The 22,152-nt window shown below is 45.5% G+C and overlaps 1 protein-coding gene across 1 annotated transcript in view; it reads left to right on the top strand.

Moving 5' to 3' along the window:
* LYPD6B (LY6/PLAUR domain containing 6B) overlaps positions 1-22,152 on the top strand; it is a 45,692-nt gene continuing 23,540 nt past the window's right edge. Inside the window, exon 1 of the mRNA XM_039555538.1 lies at positions 1-114. The gene's annotated coding sequence lies outside the window, so the exon portion shown is untranslated. The remainder of the gene's footprint in view (positions 115-22,152) is intronic.

Raw genomic sequence — 22,152 nt, 5'->3', positions numbered from 1 at the left:
GGCTGGGGCGAACACCGGTGTCCTGCTGCTGCCCGTGTCCCCGTGTCCCGCAGCTCCCGTGTCCCGCAGCTCCCGTGTCCCGCAGCTCCCGTGTCCCGCCGGCCCGGCACGGAGGTGAGTGCGGGGAGGGGCCCCGGAGGGGAGCGGGGAGCGGGGCGGGCTCGGGGCTGCGGGTCCTGCTCTGCCGGCCCCGGTGATGCTGAGCCGCGTCCCAGCCCGGTGGGAGCGGCCAGAGGGAGATGGCACCGAAATCTGGGTGTCCCCAGCCTCAAGGGGAGTGGGAGGTGGCACCAAAATCAGGGTGTCCCCAGCCCCACCGGAGGGCGAAGTGGCACCGAAATCAGCGTGTCCCGGGGAGTGGGAAGTGGCACCGGAATCGGGGTGTCCCCAGCCCCGCGGGGAGTGGAAAGTGTCACTGAAATCAGGATGTCTCCAGCCCCACCGGTTTTGGGGAGCGGGAGGTGGCACCAAAGTAGGGTGGCACCAAAGTAGGGTGTCCCCAGCCCTGCTGGTTTTGGGGAGCAGGAGGTGGCACTAAAATCAGGGTGTCAGCAGCTCCGGTGGTTTTGAGGAGAAGGATGTGGCCCCGAAATCAGGTGTCTCCAGCCTTGGCAGTTTTGGGGGAGCAGGAGGTGGCACCAAAATCAGCGTGTCTCCCACTGGTTTTGGGGAGCAGGACATGACACCTAAATCCAGGTGTCCCCAGCCACACAGGAAGCAGGAGGTGTCACCAAAATCAGGGTGTCCCCAGTGGCTGTGGTGCTGGCGGGAAGGAGCCAGGCTGTGGGAAGCGCTGGGTGTGCAGCGTCAAGTGCCTGGGACCCAATTCACAGGCTGTGTTTTACAGGTCTCTTGTAAAAGTGCAGTTATTACACGTCTCCTGATGATTATGGAGCTGTAAAAAGAACTGGGCTCCGTGTTCCACAGGTGTGGACGCCAACATCGGGCTCTTTAACAGTGAAGCTTCACCGTAGGAAATGACAGAACACGATAAAAATGTACTTAGTGCAGCAAAAACTGTGAGGGAAAAATACAAGCCATGAAGGCTGCAGAGGGGTTTTGGATAAGGGCCTGCGATGGTGGGACAAGGGGGAATGGCTTCCCACTGCCAGAGGGCAGGGATAGATGGGATATTGGGATGAAATTGTTTCTTGCGAGGGTGGGCAGGCCCTGGCACAGGGTGCCCAGAGCAGCTGTGGCTGCCCCTGGATCCCTGGAAGTGTCCAAGGCCAGGCTGGGCAGGGCTTGGAGCAGCCTGGGATAGTGGGAGGTGTTCCTGCCATGGCAGGAGGTGGATTGCGATGTGTTTAAGGTCCCCCCAACCCAAACCATCCTGTGATCCTATGAAAGCACATGAGCAGGTGCTGGGCTGACTCTGGCAGGCTGTAGAAGTGCTGCCTTTAGTGTGGTGTTTTCCTTCAGAATAGGACACAGGCTTTTGGTACCTATTCCCTCTATCCAGATGCATCTCCTTGTGCTGAATCAGGCTGTAAATCCATTGGAACAACAGCCAGCAGCGTTGTGTGGGACTGTGGGGATCGTGGGCGCTGAGGGCTCGGCTCTGCACGAGGCCCTGGGTGCTCTGCTGATGCAGGGAATGAAAACAGTGCTGGCTTTGAGGAGTGCACGTGGTTCACGCCGATAGACCTGGCTTGCAAGACCCAGCTGGTTGATTCCTGAGGGCAATCTCAGGAAAATGGGATTGTGCGATTTCCCGTCTGTCAGAGGGTAACACAGTGAACGACAAAGGCAGAGATCAGAGCAGTTGCAGAGCCATGTGCTGCAGCCTCCTCCAGAAATGCTGTGCTGGTGATCCCAGATGCTCAGAGAATGAGTCAAGTTTCTCTCCCTCAAGAAACATGTTTTTGTTTAAAATCATTAAATAATACTTGCTGAGATCTCTGTTTCTCGGGTCAGTTTTGAACCTTTAAGTTTAAAGTTTTCCAGGTTCCTCCGTGACTTTGACCCTCGTCATTGTCACACCTCTGCTTGGGTGAGGTTTTAAGAAAAGGACCAAAAGATTAAAAAGGTTTGTGCTGACAATGAGTAAAGTTTGAGAACACAAAGATCAGCTCAGAGAAGGAGAATTCAGAGCTGAAAGACTCTGTCCCTGTTGTGTGTGTCTGTGTCCCCTGGCCCGGCCAGGCCCTGTACCTGCAGTGCAGGTGAATTCCAGAGGTAATTGCAGAGGGATGTTTTATGGCACAGAGCAAGGGAGTTGTCCTGGTTTTTCACAGCTTGGTGATTCATCAGCCTTTGCACGGTGATACTTTTACTCTCCAGTGAGCCCACAATTAACTCGGTTACCAGAGTTCTCCCTCTTCCCGCCATGCCTTCCTTGCTTTAAGTCAATTAGTGCTTCCCAGCATGATAATTGCTGTGCTCCCCGCCAGCCACATCCTCTCAGTGACATCCCTTCCCGAGGGGATAATCTGCAGCCTTTAGCCTCAGCCTGGCTCTGGCAGGGCCCTCTCTCTGAGGTTTGCCATCTGGGTGATGTTCACTGTCAGGAGCCGGGAAATCCCGTAATCGGCTTATGCGGGATGGATCCCGCGTGCTCATCCTCGGAACACTCGTGATGAATTCCCTCTTCTGGCTGCTTTGTCTGGCACCAGGAGGAGGAGGGAAAGCACGACCAAGGTGGGGGGGATGTGGTGTCTGGGTCAGGGAGGTATTGCCATTGGCATCCCGAGGTGCTGCAGGGAAAAAATCCATTTTAGAGGAACAGGCGCCTTTTCCTGCAGCCTTGGGAGCTCTGTAGGAGAGACACCTGCGCCTTGTTAACTCAAGATTGAGGCAGGTTATTCCAATCTCTTCCTGCCTTCCCATTTTCCCAAGTTTCAGATGTGGCAGAAGAGAGAGGGAATGTTTCTTGTAATAATGTTTCCTAAATAATAATAATTTATATGGTTGTGGTAATTATGTAGGAGAGCCCTGCCTGAAATCAGGAGCTGCAAACTTGGGTTACAAAGCAGAAGTCACCAAGTGGAAGATTCCCTGCCTGTGGAAGATTCCCTTTCCATGGCAGGGGCTTAGAACATGATGAGCTTTAAGGTCCCTTCTAACCCAAACCATTCTGTGATTAAAAATTAAAAAACAATAGTAATTTTGCTGCATGAAGTCTGATACTTCTCAAAATTCCCCTCTTTTTTTTTTTTTCCCCCCAAGTCTGTGTTCCTCAATACTTTAATTCCTTTGCTCACATCCACTGGCTGGATCTTGTGGACTCAAAGGAAAGGAATGCTTCGGTTATTCCCGTGTGTGCCTCAAAGGCCTCCTGGATGAGGTGCATGTCCAACAGTTCAGAAGTGCTGAAAAGGCACCCACGATAGTTCCATGCCAATAAACTTCAGAAGGAATTTCAGGCGGCAGCTTTCCTGAGGGATTGAGGCGGATTGAGTGATGCATGTGATGTTGGCAGGCATTTTTCCAGTAAGTGCTGGGAGAATCTTTGAGTCTAAATAAGGAGGTTTCACCTGGGCTTTGCACGTGATTTCAGTAGATGCTTGATCACCAGGATGGTCATTCCCAGTGCCAAACGCTGAAGGCCAGATTGGACAGGGCTTGGAGCACGTGGGACAGTGGAAGCTGTCCCTGCCCATGGAACTGGATGAGCTTTAAGGTTCCCTTCCAACCCAAACCATCCTGGGATTCCATGATTTTAAGTGAAGGCCCAGGATAACCATTGGCATTCCTTGTTTTCTTGCTGTGTCCATGAGCAGCCAGAACAGGGGCACAAGCTATGATCCAACAGGGATTTCTTACCTGAAGCCTGGGGCTTTTGGATGTGCCTGGGTTGAAGTACAGGCTTTGGCTTTGGACCAAATTCGGGGTAAAATGCTTTTCATTTGGGTTTTGTCTAGGTTTTCTTTGATGTTCAAACAAATCTGAATTGTTGTGTGAAACCTGCTTGGAATAAACTTACAAACCCCATTGTTGATATCACCGTGTAGGTCTGGAAGTGGGGCAATAAAGGATTAGAACCTGAGGTTTTGTGTTAAAAAAACCCCAAAGAATCATCCTGGAATGGTTTGGGTTGGAAGGGCCCTTAAAGCTCATCCCATTCCCAGCAATCCTCCTGAGGTTGGTGCAGGTGACAGAGGTTGAAACCAGTCCTGCCCTCACTGCTCTTCAGGGAGAACCGTGGATTCTTAGATTTAATCTTTCCTCTCCCCCTGATGCCTTAGGTTTTAACTTTTATATTTTTCAGATCCTGTACTGCTTGGTGTGTAACTCTGAAGTTTCTTGTAGCCTGTTAATTTCTGCTCTCTTATTAATTTTCTCTGTTTCTGAGTTTCGTGTTCTTTTACTCAGAGTTTGGATTACAATGCAGGAGATGCCAGGCTTTTCTTCTTTACTGATGTTTATTATTTCTTATCTTTAGCACAGCTACACAGGATGTGCTTTCTAGTTGGCAGGGTGGAAAATGGCTGTGAGTTTTCACTTTCAAGCTCTTTTAAAGTCTAAATTAACCAATTATGAAATGCTAAATAATATGTTTTTACTTACAATCCAATTTCTAACTTTTCATGTTCCGCAATGCGAAACTTTTGACCCAATTGCATAAATCCTAGATTTGTGAAGAACAAGGAGAAAGAAGAAGACATAAATCCACACCCCAAATCCTCCATATTGCTACACTTACATATAATTATATCCCAAAAACCTAAATTCTCTAAACCCAGGATTCCAACATTCTCTCATGCTGGGTAGACATAACAAAGCCTCTCCGGGCCTGCTATTCAAGGACACCCAGGCTGTCCCAGGCCCAAAAAGTATAAACCAAAAAGCCTCTAAGGGGGGAGCAAGCTGAGGGGAATTACATCATTAACTGAAGCTTTAATTGGAGAATTAACCGTGATATGCAAATGAACCAAACCTGTAAAAGTGTGAAGAACTCGTGACCTGGGGTCCATCTCGGGGTCCATTTTGAGAATAGCCTCTGGTTCCCCAGGGGTACCTTTGAAGGCATCACCCAGCTCTCAGTCCAGAGGAAGGTCCACTCCATCCTTCATTTTCATCCTTCATTATCCTGCATTTTTCACAGCAGGAGTACGTATTAATGAGCAAAGTGGGAAGAGATGCTTGCAACACGTGGGTGAAAAATCAGGTGCATAAATAAATCAGACATTCTGCTGCTTCAAAATTTTGAAACAGAGTTGTTCTCACACTCTTAATTAGTTTTGCCCATAAATTAGGGTGTCTGTGAGAACAATTGTCTTTCTTATGTCAAAATGGCCTTGTTTTCCTGTAAAGAAATGTGTTTTTTTAACTTGTAGCCCGGTTACGCAGTTATTCCCAAATGTTAGGGAAGCTAAGACTGAAATCCTTCAGCCCACCTTGGTTTATGTGGACGGGGAATTAACTCCAGTTGTAGGAGCAGCCTTACCCTAGGTTTAAATGCAAGATATGGTAATTTTTGCCTGTTCTTTAAAATTCAACAGGCCAAAACCCTGCATGAAATACCATCCCTAGTGTACCATAACAATTCCTCCCAAGCTGGCTCCATGGAACCTTTCATCCCTGAAATCCCTGCCATCCAGCACAGGGTTGAAGCTGTTTGGGGTTGGAAGGAGCAGGCTGCCATCCCAGCCTGGCTCCTCTGTGGAGCTGCCCTTGGCTCTGGTGAATAGCTGCTGCTCCAGGGCACTCTTCTACCCTCCCTCCCTCACCTCCCCACTCGGGCCACGTCAGAAGCAGCAAGACAGACACCAGATTATCTCCCCAGCCCTGGGGATCGTGCCCTGGAGGGTGGTGATTACCCTGCTCAGGAGTCTAAACATGCAGATGGGAGCACTTAGCGTCATCTAATCCTTTTTTGGGGGAAAAACGCTGCCCCGGTTTTGTCCTGATGTGAAGAAACCTGTTGTGGCAAATTGCACTAATTCAGAGCTCAGCTTAATACACTGAAATGGAGCTAAAAGCTTTGGAGAGAGGCACAGGCAGGAGCCTCGTGTGCCCCCACCGTACCTCAAACCTTCTTTCCGGGGGCTGCTTTGGCTTAAATGTCATTTAAGGCTGGGCTTGAGGAGTTTTGGTGCTTTGGATATGAAGAGTTTTGGTGTGTTAGGTGTGGGCTTGGAGCGTTGCTGTTCCTTCTTTTCAGCTGGCAGCTAAGGAAATCCATTTCATAGAATCTCCTGAGCTGGAAGGGACCCACAGGATCATTGATGCAACCCCTGGCCCTGCACAGACACCCCAGAATCCCACCCTGTGCATCCCTGAGTGTTGTCCCTGGAGCTCTGGCAGCCTTGGGAATCTGACCATTCCCTGGGGAGCCTGGGCAGTGCCCACCACGCCCTGGGGGAAGAACCTTCCCCTGAAATCCAACCCAAACTTCCCCAGTCCCATCTCCAGCCATTCCCTGGGTCACACAGAGCAGAGATCGGAGCTGCCGCTCAGGAGGAAGCTCCAGACGGGGATGAGTCTCCCTCAGTCTTTTCTCCAGGCTGAACAGGTGACCTTGGCTGTGGGGTTTTTTGTGGCCATATTTTCCTTGGCTTTTAATTTCAGAGCATCGGGTGCGTGTTCAGGTCCCAGAACTGTTTTCTGGCTGGGATCATCATTTTTCCTTGGAAGTTCACTGTCTCCATCTGTTGTGCCTGGCTGGAGTAATGAAACATCTTCCCTAGGCTCATCCTTTTTTCTGTAGCTCCCAGCTCTTTGTGGCCTGGACTCTGTAGGATAATCCCCTCCCTGGCTGTTGCAGGACAGAGCATTATCAGCTGCTGGATCCCAGCTGTCCAGGGAAGCATGGCTGCTCCAAAATTTGACTTTGCTCCCAAGGCAGGTCCTGTGCCCAACCTTTAAAACTAAGCCTACACATCAAAAAAATTAAAAATTGAGATTTCAGTGGTTCTTCCCTCTTTGGAAAGGTTCAGGGCATCTCATCTGCCTCACATGGTCGCAGAGTCAAATCAGAGGGTGTTTATAGAAACATATAAGAATTAATTTCGGGTTTATTAATAAAACCCAGCAGCAGGGATTCTGCAGAAGTCAAGGAAGAAGAATGTCCAAGCAAACCCAGGAGATCCTGGCACTGCAGCTGCTCCTCTGGGATATCAGCTTTTATAACACCGTGTGGGTGTAAGGGCTGGGGAGTCTCCCCGTGCAGAGCTGATTCCAGCCTGGGGCTGCTTTCTGTCCCTCTTCATTATTTTATTTTCCTGAGATTATTGCAACACTGCCTGATATCAATCTAGTCTGATAACATTCAAAATCACAGCACAGAAGGGGAAAATTCTTTCAGTTTCAGGAAGGACTTTTCCTGTGGGTTTTTATGTTTCATTTTCTTGTTTCTTTATTTCAGCTTAGAGACATATATATATATATATATATATGTATACACACACATAGATATGGATATATAAAGTAACTTTATAACATTTCAGAATTGACTGGCTTCATTTCTTCAAAATATTCCTATTCAGAAACAGAAATTCCCATCTTTCCCTCTCCTTCCCTGTGATCATTCTTACATTTGGAGGAGATCACCAGATTTGTGAGATTATGGCTGCAACATTTATACTGACACAAGTGATCTCTAGTGCAGAAAACCTTAAAATAGGTGTTTGTAATATTCACAAGGTATCAAAGAGCTGCAGACTTAAGCTGATCTGCACAGACTTGAAAAAAATCTCTTTTCTCTGAAGCAATAAATGAAGTTAATAATTACAGCACGATTAGAGCAGGAGGGTGATGTGTGGAGTGAGGTAGGATTTCTCCTTCAGTGGTTGCAGGAAATGAGATATTTGGGGTGCAGGGCTGCGAGTGTCCTTTAAACTGTACTCTCTACTACAGGTGGATAAAATACTCAGAGTAGTAAGGTTTTGGTTGAACCAGCCGGCTAATTTAGCTAAAATCTGCTTTTTTTATTTTTTCTTTAGGAGGCAGGGATGAAGGGCTGTCACTGCCTCCCTCGAGTGCCCCAGGCTCTGTGAACTCTGTGCTGAATCAAACTGGAATTCGGGGCATTCACCACCCATGAGTGGCCTGGGCTGGAAGGGGACCTTAAAGCTCGTCCCACCCCACCCCTGCCACGGGACACCTTCCACTATCCCAGGCTGCTCCAAGCCCCATCCAACCTGGCCTTGGACACTTGCAGGGATCCAGGGGCAGCCACAGCTTCTCTGGGCACCCTGTGCCAGGGCCTGCCCACCCTCACAGCCAGGAATTCCTTCCCAATATCCCATCCATCCCTGCCCTCTGGCAGTGGGGAGCCATTCCCTGTGTCCTGTCCCTCCATCCCTTGTAAATCACCTCTCTCCATCTTTCCTGCAGCTGCTTCAGGCACTGCAAGGCCACAATGAGGTCACCCCAAAGCTTCCCCAGCCTGGACAATCCCAACTGTCTCGGCCTTTCCTCACAGGAGAGGTGCAGGATGGTCCTTGTGGGTCCCTTCCAACTCAGGGTATTGTAACCAAGCAGATTAAATTCTCAGAATCATGACACAGTAGTTTATATTATTTTTGGGTTTGTCTTGCAGAGAATCAAAACACAACTCATTTGTTGTTTTTATTGGGTTTATGGTTTTTATCCCTTCGTATCCCACGGTGCCGTGTCCCCCCACCCTCGCCAGCTGCAGTCATTCCTGGCTGTGGCATCGATTGTTTTGTACCAACCCTTCAAATGTCAGATTTATCCCTCCCACCCACCTGCCAGCACTGGGAACCTCCCTTTGCTCAGGGCGATTCCTGAGCCACTGTGAATCCCAAGGGAATGCTGGAGTAGCCTTGACTCCGTTTCCTGACCAGCCCCAGCTCAGAAATGCCCTGGTGGTTTGACAAATGATGGTTGGCAGGTGGCAAAGTATTGTTTGCTGTGGTTTGAAGCCAGGTTTCAGAGGTATAGAAAGATATATCACTTAAAATTACCAGGAGAGGTAATTCTTTCCCTGTTTTTCCTTTAGTATTTAATAAACAGCAGTCAGATCAGGTAGATAGATGAGGAGTTCGTCCTCCACCAGAGTGGAGCCTGTGGCAGGTTGTTCTGCAGAAGAAAGCTGAAAAATAATAAACTTTGCAGCTGTAGAGCAAAGTTCTGATGTATTTCCATTTGGAACTGGGCATTTAAATCAAGGGTTTCATTCTGAGCGCCTGGAGGATTTGATTATTCCCTCAGGAGAGGAGGAAAAGGCCTTTGCTCACGTATTTCAATGCCACAGGATTTATTTTTCCCTGGCAGAACTTAGTGAGCCCACCCAGGGCAGGCTCTGAAAAACCATAATTGTTAGATGTGGGGTTTTGATACAGAGAAATTTCTTTCCTCTTCTTCATTTTACCAAAAGGCACACAGGGTAACTGAAGTCACATCAAATACTTCAAATGCATTTTTGCTGGGTTATGTAACATCTGAAACGAGCAGAATTTGTTTATCTGCATCAGAATTTGGTGCTGTGCATCGACTGCAGCCAGCTGGGACAGCAGATCTGATCTGATCAAAGGCATTTTCCACATCATTTCCATACCTTATCACGTCTTCCTCAGCAATAAAACCGGAGGGTTGAGCCTCTCCAAAGAGGATTTTTGCTCAGGGAATGGCCAGGCATGGATGTGCTGGTGGGAGAGGATGAGTGATTGCCTTTGCATCACTTATTAAACTGCCTTTTCCCTTTTATTTTAAATTTTAAATAAAGCATTTTTTAGAAGTGCATTCTGCAATGCCCAACATCCCATAATAATTGACCACCTGAACCTCTTGCTTTGTATTTAGGCCGCTCTTGGATTTTCAAACCTCAAACCCTCACCCCTTCCTTGCAAAAGAAGGCCTTTCAGGAATGGCAGCTGTAGGGTGGGATGCTGCCTCCCGAAAAGCTGGATGACAAAACTGCCCTGGCATTGGAAGGAGCCATGTTTTGCCTTCTTTTTCAAAAAGCCCAGGGCAAACTGCAGCTCCTCAGAAGCCTTAATTCAATAAAAAATGCCCCAAGAGCTGCAGCGGGGCTCAGGTTTTAACCACAGGGCAGCAGCTGCAGTCAGAGCTGTGTAAAATCCATGCAGGAATATAATGGGAGTGGGCACAGGGCATGAAAAAGGACCACTTGGAGTTGGTTTTAAGGGTTGTTCTGCCTTGAAAAAAAAAATGTCCTGTGGTGTCCAAACACCGGAAAATGTCACTGGACACGTGAATTTATTTAAGAACACCCTTTGCATGCCAGGGGCAGCACAGTTAGGGACAATCCCGGGGGTTTGAAGGCTGAGTGGATAAACTGGGGGCAACGCAGAGGTGCCCAGCAGATGATTTTTGGCAGCACAGAGGGAGAAGGAAGTATTTCTGCTCCTTTCTTTGCTTGGGGCAGCCCTGCTTTATTTCTGGGACAGCTCCGAGCAGAGCCTTCAGGAATGAGGGGCCACAGCTGGGTTTGGGGTTGACCTCAGGGCCTGGAGGTTTTGGGAAGGATGAACTGTGGGGCTCTTCCAGCAGGGAAATGGCTGTGAAAATCACAGAACTGGGCAGCTGGGCCTGGAATTCTCTTGGGCACCAGGAGGACATGGTGGTTCCTCGGCTGGTGGCAAGGGAAGGATACAAAGAGTTGTTCAGAATAAAAATCCAGGGTATTTCAGGCTCTGTCTGGATAAACAGCCTTGTTGTACATAATATTGCTAAATTGCTTTTTTTCCTGATTTTATGAATGGTTTTAATATTCCACTTAACTGTAGAATTCGGTGGATGCTTGAAGACTTTTCAAAATAAATTTTATTTCCAGGGTTTGGGGATTTTAAAACCATATCCCCATCTTCTTTAATATTGCCAAAAATGCTGTGTTGCCCCTGTGAGGATGAGGAAGTCCAATTTGTAGCTCTCTTCCCGCAGAAAGTTTCCTTTATTCTGTGTGGCTATAAACTAATTTTTTTTCCCCTCAGTTAATACCCAGCTAAGTGAAAAGTAGATATTTATTAAAAATATATTTCTGTCCCTGGCTTTGTGAGTAGTTTGACCACCACAGTGAAGCAATTGCATGGTAAATTCTTTTAAAAAGAACGTTTAATTGCAGAAGGAATTTTTACCCATATACTTAGCTGCCAAAATAAAGGGAGCTGAGATCTTCTCTGAATTGTCAGGATTGTCTTAACTGGTTAAATCCATGTTTACAACCTTGCCTGTGGTTAACCACCCCTAGATAAGATCATGGACTGTCTCCCTGTGAGTGTAACAGGTGAGGGGTTGTTGATATAATTCACATTTAAATCGCTTTGTGCTTTATTTATTTATTTTTTTTCTCCTTGGCTTCGAGAGGGACTGGCTGTGTGTGAGGAATGTTATCAGTTCGTGAAGTGTTTCTCAAGATAATCCATCGTGGCTCGGGAGGTAATGATTTGCCTTCCCTGACACAGCACTGCCCTGTTTTCCTGCAGTGCCCCCATAAAAAACTGGGCTCCAGTGGTTCAGGATAATGTGCTAAACCACATGTCTGGACACATGCGAGAGGTGAAACCTGAAACTTGGCAGTTCAGACACTTTTTAAGTCAACACAGCTAAAAGCAGCCACAGCACAACTCCTGAACTGTTTCTTATTTATACAGAAAAGCAAAGAGAATTTATTTCCAGCACCACCGTAATCCCAGCTCTTACTGTAAGGCTCCTTCAGTTTTCTCTGGAGTTTATCCAGTTTATCACCAGGGAAAAGTGATATTCGAGCTGGAGATTTGGGCTTTGCCACCAGGGCCAGGTTTTAGTGCTACTTCTTTTACACCAGAGGAACCACAGCGTGTAGATGTATGTCTTTGTCTATAGACTGAGAAATGGCTTAAAATTTACATAGAAATTGAGTATAAAATCTGTTAAAAATTAATTAGCAGCAGTCAGATTAGGCAGGCAGATGAGGAGTTCGTCCTCCACGAGACTGGAGCCCGTTGCAGGTTGTTCCGCAGAAGAAAGCTGAAAAATAATAAACTTTGCAGCTGTGGAGTAAAGTTCTGGTGTATTTCCATTTGGAATGGGGCATTTAAATCAAGGGTTTCATTCTGAGCACCTGGAGGATTTGATTATCCCCTCAAACAATGGCAGGAATGGGAACTGTGTGGATTGTAGCAAGTGTCTTTCATTTTCATCTCTCCACTTGCCTGTAGCTTTTTGATCTTTCCTTCATGTACTTTGCTGGATAATTTGATTCAGGCTGTGCACAAGATTTGCATTTCTTTGGGCAGCCTCAGCACCTGATTTCTAGACAGAGGACAAACAGCTGGACTGGGAACTGTTCTGTAATCCCTGGATGGAGAATGCTCCCTCCCGTGGGATGGGGATAATAGTGGGATTGTCTTTATTTTTAAAGGTGGCCACTGGATTCTGCCCCACTGGAAACTCGAGGTTTAGACCTGCAGAAAATGGACTTGTTTGGAGCTACTGAAAGGAGGAGGTTCAGCTCTCCTGGCTGCAGCAAAATTCATTTATTTCTGTATTAATATGGGATAAAGCAATCCAAAAAGCACAAGTTTTGTGAGGAGCAGATGGGGGAGCTGGGAAAGGGGCTCAGGCTGGAGCAAAGGAGCTCAGGGGGGACCTTGTGGCTCTGCACAAGTCCCTGACAGGAGGGGGCAGCCGGGGGGGTCGGGCTCTGCTCGCAGGGAACAGGGACAGGAGGAGAGGGAACGGCCTCAGGCTGGGCCAGGGGAGGGGCAGGGTGGATATTGGGGAAAATTCCTTTATGGAACGGGTGCTCAGGTGGAGTCCCCGTCCCTGGAGGGGTTTTAAAGCCCTGTGGATGTGGCATTTGGGGACATGGGTCAGTGGTGGCCTTGGCAGTGCTGGGGACTGGCTGGACTCGATGGTCTGAGAGGGATTTTCCATCCTTAACAACTCTAATCTTTATTCCACATCACTAAAAACAGCCTGGATTTCCTGGAGCACCATTCCCTCGGTGGCTTCTCTCCTGTATCTTATTCCCATCGGATTTTATTTCTCTCTGTGATGGGTTTGGTGCTGAAGTACACGTGCTGGACCCAATCCTCGCGTGGCATTTGGCTCCCTGCTGGGAGGATTCCTGATGGGAGATGCCTGGCAAGTTCCCAGCTCGTGCTGTTCCCACAGACAACCTGGAAATGGGTGGGGCTGAGGAGAGGAGAGGCAACAAAAGTACGAAGCTGAGATTGCCTGCTGGAATGGCAGCTCATCAAAGGGCCAGGGAAATCTATAAAATGAGCAGTAAAGTTCCTTTGAAAGCTTCAGGTTTACTCGTTTTACTACTGCAGAAAGATTCCTGTAATGTAGATACACTTAAAACACGGCCTTGTGTGGGGAATATGGGATTTGTTCTTTGGAAAAGGAGATGAGGGGAAATCCCTTCAGGATTCTTCTAACAACTGTGCTCCTAGAAAGGGGTTCTTTTCTTCTGGGAGAATTTTAAACTCTTGTTTATTTGGGTTTCTTTACCTGAATTGTTTCCTTTCCGTATCAAGGATGTAGTAGTTAATCAACTTCTGAGTCTGATTGGAGGAGGGTTAATTGTTAATCAGTGTCACCAGTACTCAGAAGTACCTAAGCTCATTTGGGGAAATGCATTTTCCCTGCACGTACTCAACAATCTGCTCTGATAGACATGGATTATCCAGCTCTGCCCTGTGGCTGAATCCATGAAAACTCAGATATGTTTTGAAAGCAGCCCTTAAAATAGCAGTGAAATCCAGGAAATGCCACGTGGAACCCTAAAATCAGTGTTTTGGATTCTTGACTCATGGAAGGAAATTCACAGCAGCTGTCAAGGGCCCCCATTCCACCTGTGGGAAGCTGCCTGGGGCTATAGAGAGGGAGGAGAGGGAAACGCAGCTTTGAAAACCGCGGCTCTCTTGGAAATAGGTAGCTTTATTCAGGTTTACCAGAGGCGTTGGTGTTCACTGAGAATGCAGATGTTTTATGTGCCAAAGTCACTGGATAAAAGAGTTGATAAAGGGGAACAAAGCCTGGAATGCGGGTTGTGCCCCTCCTAGGTGATGCTGGGCTGTGTGTGTGAGCGTGGAGAATTTTTGGGGGTGTGTGGAGCCTTTCTGTGTGTGTGAGTCTGGGGGTGTGTATGTGTCTTTTTCTGTGTGTGTGGAGCCTTTCTCTGTGCGTGAAGTCTGTGTGTGGAGTCTGTGTGTATGAATCTTTGAGTCTGTGTGTGTCTTTGTCAGTTTTCCTGTGTGTGGGAGAGTCTTTCAGAGTGTGGGAATGAGAGTCTTTCGGAGTGTGGGTGTCGCTCTGTGCCTTTCCGTGTGTGTGCAGTCTTTCTGTGAGTGTCTTTTTGTTGTGTGTGTGAGTGTGGAGGATTTTTGGGGGTGTGTGGAGCCTTCCTCTGTGTGTGAAGTCTTGGTGTGTGTCTGTGTCAGTTTTCCTGTGTGTGGGTCTGTGTGTGTCTCTGTGGGCCCTTCTGTGTGACGGGGTCTTTTTGTGTGTGTTTTCCTCTGTGTGTGAGTGTGCATTTCTGTGTAAGAGCCTTCCAGAGTGTGTGTGTGTGCAGCCTTTCTGTGAGGGTCTTTCTGTGTGTGAGTATGTAGTCTTTGGGGGTGTGCGGAGGCTTTCTGTGTGACGGGGTCTTTTTGTGCGTGTCTTCCTCTGTGTGAGAGTGGGAGTTTCTGTGTGTGAGTGCTTTTCTGTTTGTGAGAGTCTTTCAGAGTGTGGGTGTCGCTCTGTGTCTTTCAGTGCGTGTAGTCTTTCTGTGAGTGTCTTTTTGTTGTGTGTGTGAGTGTGGAGGGTTTTTGGTGGTGTGTGGAGCCTTTCTCTGTGTCTGTGAGTCTGGGGCTGCGTACGTGGTGCGTTTGTGCGTGAGTCATTGTGTGTCCGTGTGTGTGTCTGGAGTCTTTCTGGGGATGTGGGGCCTTTCTGTGTGTTTCTGTGCGTATGGGAGTCTTTCTGTGTGTGTGGGAGAGTCTTTCCGAGTGTGAGTGTCATTCTCTGAGTCTGTGTGTGAATGAGAGTTTTTCAGTGAGCGTGTCTGTGTCTTTCTCTGTGTGTGGAGTCTTTCCACGTGTGTTTGTGCGTCTCTGCGTGAGTCTTTGTGTGTGTGAGTCCTTCTGAGTATGTACCACTCTGTGAGTCTTTCTCTGTGTCTGTACCTTTTTTCTCTGTGTCTGGCCCTGTCTTGTTTTGTTGTTCCCTGCAAGGTGTCTCAGCTTCCCCAAGACAGACCCAGAGCCTCCTGCTATAAGTAAACCCATGGAGTCTGACAGAACACTTCCTTGGAGAAACCATGCTGCAAATCCAACAGGAATTCCCCCAGATCTCCCACACCTGAGTGTTGTTTACCTTCTTTGAGCTCCCAGGAGGGGCAAAGCCCCTTCACCAGTTATTCCCTCCCCACCAGACCTGGGATCTGTGCGAGTGCCATCGGGATCAGCCCCTCGATGGAGCCCTGAGAAGGGCCTGTGAGTACAAGTGTGAGACTGAGCTGGAAGATGGGTGGGAAGCTGCTCAGACCTGCCAGGTCTGGGTGTGCCTGAGAGCTGAATTTCGTGTGATTACAGCATGGAAAACTTGGGGGTGCCTGAGCAATCCGGGTAGCAGCTGAGAGGGTGAATGCGAAGTTTGCACTTATTCGTTACTCTGATTTTTTCCTATTTTTTTTAAACACAAATTCATTTTGTGGATGTAAAATGAGGTGCTTGAAAAAAATTACTGTTTCATATCTTTAAAAACAAATCACATCAGTATGGCCATTCACTTAAGAGTTGGGCTTGATGATCCTGGTAGGTCCTTCCAACTCAGAATATTAATTTCAAGATCAGCTTCAGTCTCCAAAGTCTAATCCCAGGAATAGTTTCTGATGGTGGATTTAGCTGTAGGAATGCCATGGAGTTCGTGGATCACATCAAGACTGGCTCCACTGGAGTTTGGTGTAGGTTTTTTCCAGTCTCTCTGCTGGAGGAGAAGGACTGAAATTGGAAGGATTGGCAGGTTGTGCTTGGCTGCATTCTGACACCCTGGGCGTGAATGAAACACCCAAATGCCTTTCCCTGCCCCAGGACTGACCTGTCAGTGCAGTGACCAGTGGTTTAGAAAGCTGGGATTTTTTTTTTTCTGTTTAAATGGGAAAGCCTGAGGCTGTGAATATGCATTGTGCAGTGCAATCCCCTGAAGCACAGCGGGCAGAGAAAATTCACTGTGCCTGTAGCTATGTCAGGATGTTAAATACCAGGGTTATTAATCTTTCCTCACCTCAGCAACTCTTAGGCCACGTATTAATGTGTTTTTGTGTGAGATTTAATTGCTCAGGCTTGTAACAACTCAAAACCTTAAGATCCTGTTTCCCACTGTGACTTCAGTCCTAAGAAATTGGCTCTCTGGAAAAACAGCAAATGGTTGTTTGGATTGTATTCCATTTTCCATGGCATATGGAGGCTCATCTGTGGGTTATGGATCAGTGGAGAGCAAGACTCAGACTGGGGCAGGGATTTTCCAGAAGTAAACAGCAGCCAGGAGTGATGCTGGGAAGGGAATTCCAGAGTCAGGGCTTCCTGCGCTGAACTTGAATCATGTCAGCACCATATTTGCTGCCTTGGAGAAATTACCACAATAAAACACCTGCATGTTTATCTTAACTTCATAAAAAAAGGTGTTTCTATAAATAAAATATGATTACACCCATTAAATAAGAAATAAGAGTTGCTAAATAAGCTTCAGATGGAGGCCAAGTGTATCTTTTATTCCAGGGCTTTGGCTTTCACGTTGCATAAGCTCAAAGCAGCAAAGCTTATTTTTAAGAGTTCCAAAAAAAAAAAAAAAAATTAAATGGTTAGAAAAACATTTTAAAGGTTTTGACATTCAATCTGTCATCATTGTCTTCTCAAGAATGCACACGTCCAAAAAAAAAAGGCAAAAGGTTTTGTTGAATGACATTGATCTTTGGAGTTCTTGTTTGGTTTTCTGCTCATTAAGCTCCTGACATGGAAACAGACTTGAAAAGGCCAAGAACTGTGACATTGGATGCAGATTTTAGCATGTCAGCAGGTCTGGAAATAAAATAGACACTGAACTTGATTTTATTACCTTTTCTTTTAACAGCAAGAACCAATATTTGAAAAGGATCGACCTCGGTGCAGTGATAGGAGAGACAGCATAGGATACATAAATCAAACACTGCATGTATTTTCCTATTTAAAAAAGGGCAGTGCTGGAAGTATTTTGGGATTCTATTTGTGAATTCCAGGCCTTCATTTGGATTATGGACATGGAAGCAAATTGGGGCAATTAAAATATTTTAAATGCGCACCTGCTTATTTTTTTGGAGGGTGGGGAAAAACCCAACCCAACCCACCACAACAACCTTTCTGTTTGGAAAATCTGGCAAATCTTTGCCACAAATTAAATTCTAGTAGATTTTGATTCTGTAACAGAGAGAGACCCAGCCAGTGTGTTTGTAGTGAGACTCATTTTAGTGCAAAGGAGGGACCAGGAAGATTCCCTGGAAGTTGCCGAGGGAAAATGGGCCTCAGCAAATGCCTGGGTGGAGACTGAAATGAGAAGAGACATCTGAGAATATGAGGGCTGAAAGAGGGTTGTACCCCCCTTTTTTTTTTTTAAACTAACTTGCACCAAGTGCAAGGCTTCAGACCATGTTTGATGTGGAGTTTTGGTTTTGGTCATAAATCCAAGCGTAGCATCCTCTGGAAAAAAACCCAGAACAATCCCAGTACAATCCTGCTTGAATCTGCTGGTGTTTTCTTTTAGATTTCTGTTCATCTCAACGTATTTTCCCCTCTGCTTTCATCACTTTAAAACCCAACCAAACGTGTGCTCCTTTTACAAGATAACACTGCTTTGAGGAAAGCCTTTTTTTATTCATCTCCTTCATTTGTCTACTTCAAAATGTGGTTCCACATTTGAAACCCAAAGCAGTCTTTCCCCAGGGATTAGCTCTCCTCCAAAGACTTTTCACATTCTTTAATCTGCAGTTTCTCCTCTCCTGAGGTGTCAGGAACTGATGTGGAGCACGGGCTTGTTTATTGTCTCTGTCATCAAGAAATAGAGAAGTTGTTTATTTTAATGTTTGGGGTTTTCTCCAGGCCCAAGCAGCTGAAGTGAGCATTAAAAACCCTGTTTTACTTCACAAAACAAGTCTGTGGTGTCTTTCGAGGCACAAAAGGAAACAATTCTTCTTGAATTCTCATTATATTCTCCTTGTTTCTAAATAAACCCTCCCCACTTGTTTGAAATGATCCCCAATTAAAAACTGGGCTTCAAACGAGATGGCAAAAGAGGGGCCTTGTGCTTAATGTGCTTCGAGTGCGAAGTGTGACCACCAGGTGTGGAATACTCAGTCCTTCCCCTTGGCTTCAGGCCATGGAAACCATCAGGGATACACCCAGACAGGCCAAAAAAATATATAAAATTCACTTTAAAACAGGCTGGGAAAGGTCTTGCTGCAAGCAGGACCTCAAGGGCTCCTCAGGTGCTCGTGGGACTGCTTGTGATCCTTTCAAATGGCAATTTCTGGCATTTCTGCCTCACTGCCCAGGCTGTGCTGAGTTTAGAAATGAGATTTTTTTTATCAGCTTTCAAGGATTGCTCTCACTGACACTATTACAAGAGATTTCCAAGATTTTGCTTGAATTAGGCATCTCTTCTTGGCCTCACTGTTTGCCCGAAGGGAGCATTAAAAACCCTGTTTTACTTCACAAAACAAGTCTGTGGTGTCTTTCGCGGCACAAAAGGAAACAATTCTTCTTGAATTCTCATTATATTCTCCTTGTTTCTAAATAAACCCTCCCCACTTGTTTGAAATGATCCCCAATTAAAAACTGGGCTTCAAACGAGATGGGAAAAGAGGGGCCTTGTGCTTAATGTGCTTCGAGTGCGAAGTTTGTGACCTCCAGGTGTGGAATACGCAGTCATTCCCCTTGGCTTCAGGCCATGGAATCAGCCCCCCTGCTTTCTTCAGCGGGCTGGGAAAATTGCAGATGCCTGGGTTTGTGTCTCCTTGGCACTCAGGAGTTTCTCAGGACTTTGATTGCGAGGGGATTCCAGACAGAGTCCCTTTGTTTATCAGTGAGCTGTGCCAAGAGCTTATCAGATGCTGTGTAATGAGCCCCTTTCTCTTAGGGATGCTGCTGACAATTATTGACTTTCATCCCGTGGTAGCCACTTTAAAGGAGGAAAAACTCAATTTTTAATGGTTTTCATTGTTGTATGGAAGCACAGTCATTAGATGGGATTTTGTGTGGGGCAGGTAATGATTTCTCACCCTCAGTGTTGTGTTTCCCAGGTGTTATGGTTTGGGAATTGTGGCTTTCTCTTCCAGTGCTGCAGGGATGAACTTGGTAAGGAAATGGATCCAGTTAAAAAAAAAAGGAAAAAAAAAACCCAAGGAAAAGATCCCTCAACAAAGAGTCTGTGCCATTTTCCTGCTCTCTGATTCCTTCTTTCCCCTCTCGCTGAACTCCACTTACTCCTCCACATCCCTTTCCTGCCCACAAAGCCTCGAGGCCACGTGGATGCTCCTCTAATTGAGCAAATTCTTGGAGCTTTCAGCTCCTCTGAGGGCAGCAGATGGTGGTGGCCAAGAAATCCTCTGGGATTTTCCTGACTCCACGGCCTGTTCCAGCTCCTTCCTGCCTGAAGTGCCCAGCCCTGCTGGCAGCTTGGCCAGGGTACTGCTGCAGAAAAGGCAGTGGGGAGCGAGAGGCTCAAGGAAACCATCAGGGATACAGCCAGGCAGGCCAGAAGTATATAAATTTCATTTTAAAACAGGCTGGGAAAGGCCTTGCTGCAAGCAGGACCTCAAGGGCTCTTCAAGTGCTCGTGGGACTGCTTGTGATCCTTTCAAATGGCAATTTCTGGCATTTCTGCCTCACTGCCCAGGCTGTGCTGAGTTTAGAAATGAGATTTTTTTTATCAGCTTTCAAGGATTGCTCTCACTGACACTATTACAAGAGATTTCCAAGATTTTGCTTGAATAATTTATCTCTTCTTGACCTCGCTGTGGTAGAACTCGGTGGGTGCTTGAGGCGTAACAATTCGGTTTTTTCATATTTTCTCTGTTTTCCCTAAAATGCAGCAGAAGAGGATTTCAAGTCCCAATTTGAGGCTCTGAGCAACCTGGTCTGGGGGAAGCCATCCCTGCCCGTGGCAGGAGGTTGGAATTAATTGAGTTTTAAAGCCTCTTCCAAGCCAAACCATTCTGGGATTTTTTAAAAGCCCATCTTGAAAGTTACTCTTGGTTTCTTATAAGAAACATCATTTAGGAGTCCTTGAAATTGCTGTATTTTGCTGTAAAACTTCCCTAATTTGTTTATTAAAAGGACATAGGAGGGGATTAGAGAAGATAAAATACAACCAAGCAACCTTTGTATTCGTTTAGAAAAATATTTGAACTTGGACCTCCTTTCAGGAAACCCCTGATTAACGACCCCTGAGCAAAGAAAATTAATCTGGAGTGATAAAACCTCTATTTCTGTGCTAATCTTGGAAACCAGTTCAGTTTTTATGGATAGTTGAAGGTTCTTAAGCTAATTGGGAGAATCCTGTGCATGATTTTAGCTGTGTTTAAGGTTACCTTCCCACTTTAAATCCCTTTTGGATGGTCACTTGCAGCTTTCTCTGCTGTGGGAATATTTCTTGCACGCTCTTTGTGGAGTATGGTGGAAAAATGGAAATTACAATGTTACTTTTACTGTGCCAGTAAGAAAAGGAGTGATCAGAATGTCTGAATTGTCTGCATTTAAATAAACTTATATAAATTAATTTAGGTTGGAAAAGAAACTTATTCCTTTCTATAGAATTCTTTTCCTGAAGTTAAATTCTGGTTTTAGAGAGGTTGATGGGAAGTTTTGCTATTTCTTTCACTGATGAGGGATTACGTTATTTTTAAACTCTTTTTGTTGTTTTTATCACAGAGCAAAAAATAAGATTTTAATTTTTTTTCTGGTTTCTCTCTTCCATGATTTTCTGGGGTTTAGTTCTTGACTACTTTCTGCTTAAGTTTCATTACCGCCTCAGTGAGGTGATTTAATTATTAACTTTTTTTGTAATTTATGCGTAAATGCTCCTTTTATTTTTTTTTTCTACATGGTGCAAGACTCATCAGGAGTCCTCAGGGTGACAGAGTTCCAGGCACTGGAGCATGAGCCAGCAAGTGGCTCTTGTGTCAAATTAAAACCACTTCAAAATGGTTTGTGGTGCAAGAGGAAACATTTTGAGTGATGTTTCCACTTACAAAGAGAAACTGAGAACAAAAGGAGCTCAAAAGAGTTGGAGATGATGATATAGGTCTCAAATGAGTCAGTTAGACCAGAAAATGCATTTTGGTTTTTTTTGTATTTTGTTTTTTTTTTGTATTTTGTTTTTTTTTTTTGTATTTTGTTTTTTTTTTGTATTTTGTTTTTTTTTGTATTTTGTTTTTTTTTGTATTTTGTTTTTTTTTGTATTTTGTTTTTTTTTGTATTTTGTTTTTTTTTGTATTTTGTTTTTTTTTGTATTTTGGTTTTTTTTGTATTTTGGTTTTTTTTGTATTTTGGTTTTTTTTGTATTTTGGTTTTTTTTGTATTTTGGTTTTTTTTGTATTTTGGTTTTTTTTGTATTTTGTTTTTTTTTGTATTTTGTTTTTTTTTGTATTTTGTTTTTTTTTGTATTTTGTTTTTTTTTGTATTTTGTTTTTTTTTGTATTTTGTTTTTTTTTGTATTTTGTTTTTTTTGTATTTTGTTTTTTTTTGTATTTTGTTTTTTTTTTGTATTTTGTTTTTTTTTTGTATTTTGTTTTTTTTCGTATTTTGGGTTTTTTTTATTTTGTTTTTTTGTATATTTTATATTTTATGTTTTATATTTTATACATGCAGCCAGGATCTTTGAGTGGTTTATTAGGGTGTGTTTTGTTGTGCATGAAGATTAAAATGCAGGATTTTACCTCCAGCTTCCAACTGGGCAACTCTGCCTTCATCTTCTGGCTAATCCCGCAAAAACTGTGATAAAGAAGCATGGAAAGAGGTTATGGAGTCCCAGGAAAAGGTTGAAAAGGCCTCCAGGACCATGGAGCCCCAGCTGTCCCCAGCCCAGAGCACTGAGTGCCACGTCCAGGAATTCCTTGGACACCTCAGGGATGGGGAATCCAAACCTCCCTGGGAGCCCCTTCCAAGGCCTTTTCCTGAATTAAATCCATGCTGCAATGTGGATTTTGTTAAGTGTGTGTGTCCAGGTCTGTGCTGGTGTTTGGTAGGCAGGCTGTGAATGTCAGAATTTCTCACTCCTGGC

This window comes from Corvus cornix, chromosome 7 (assembly GCF_000738735.6).
Source record: "Corvus cornix cornix isolate S_Up_H32 chromosome 7, ASM73873v5, whole genome shotgun sequence".
NCBI lineage: Eukaryota > Metazoa > Chordata > Aves > Passeriformes > Corvidae > Corvus > Corvus cornix.
This window is presented reverse-complemented; position numbering and strand designations above follow the sequence as displayed.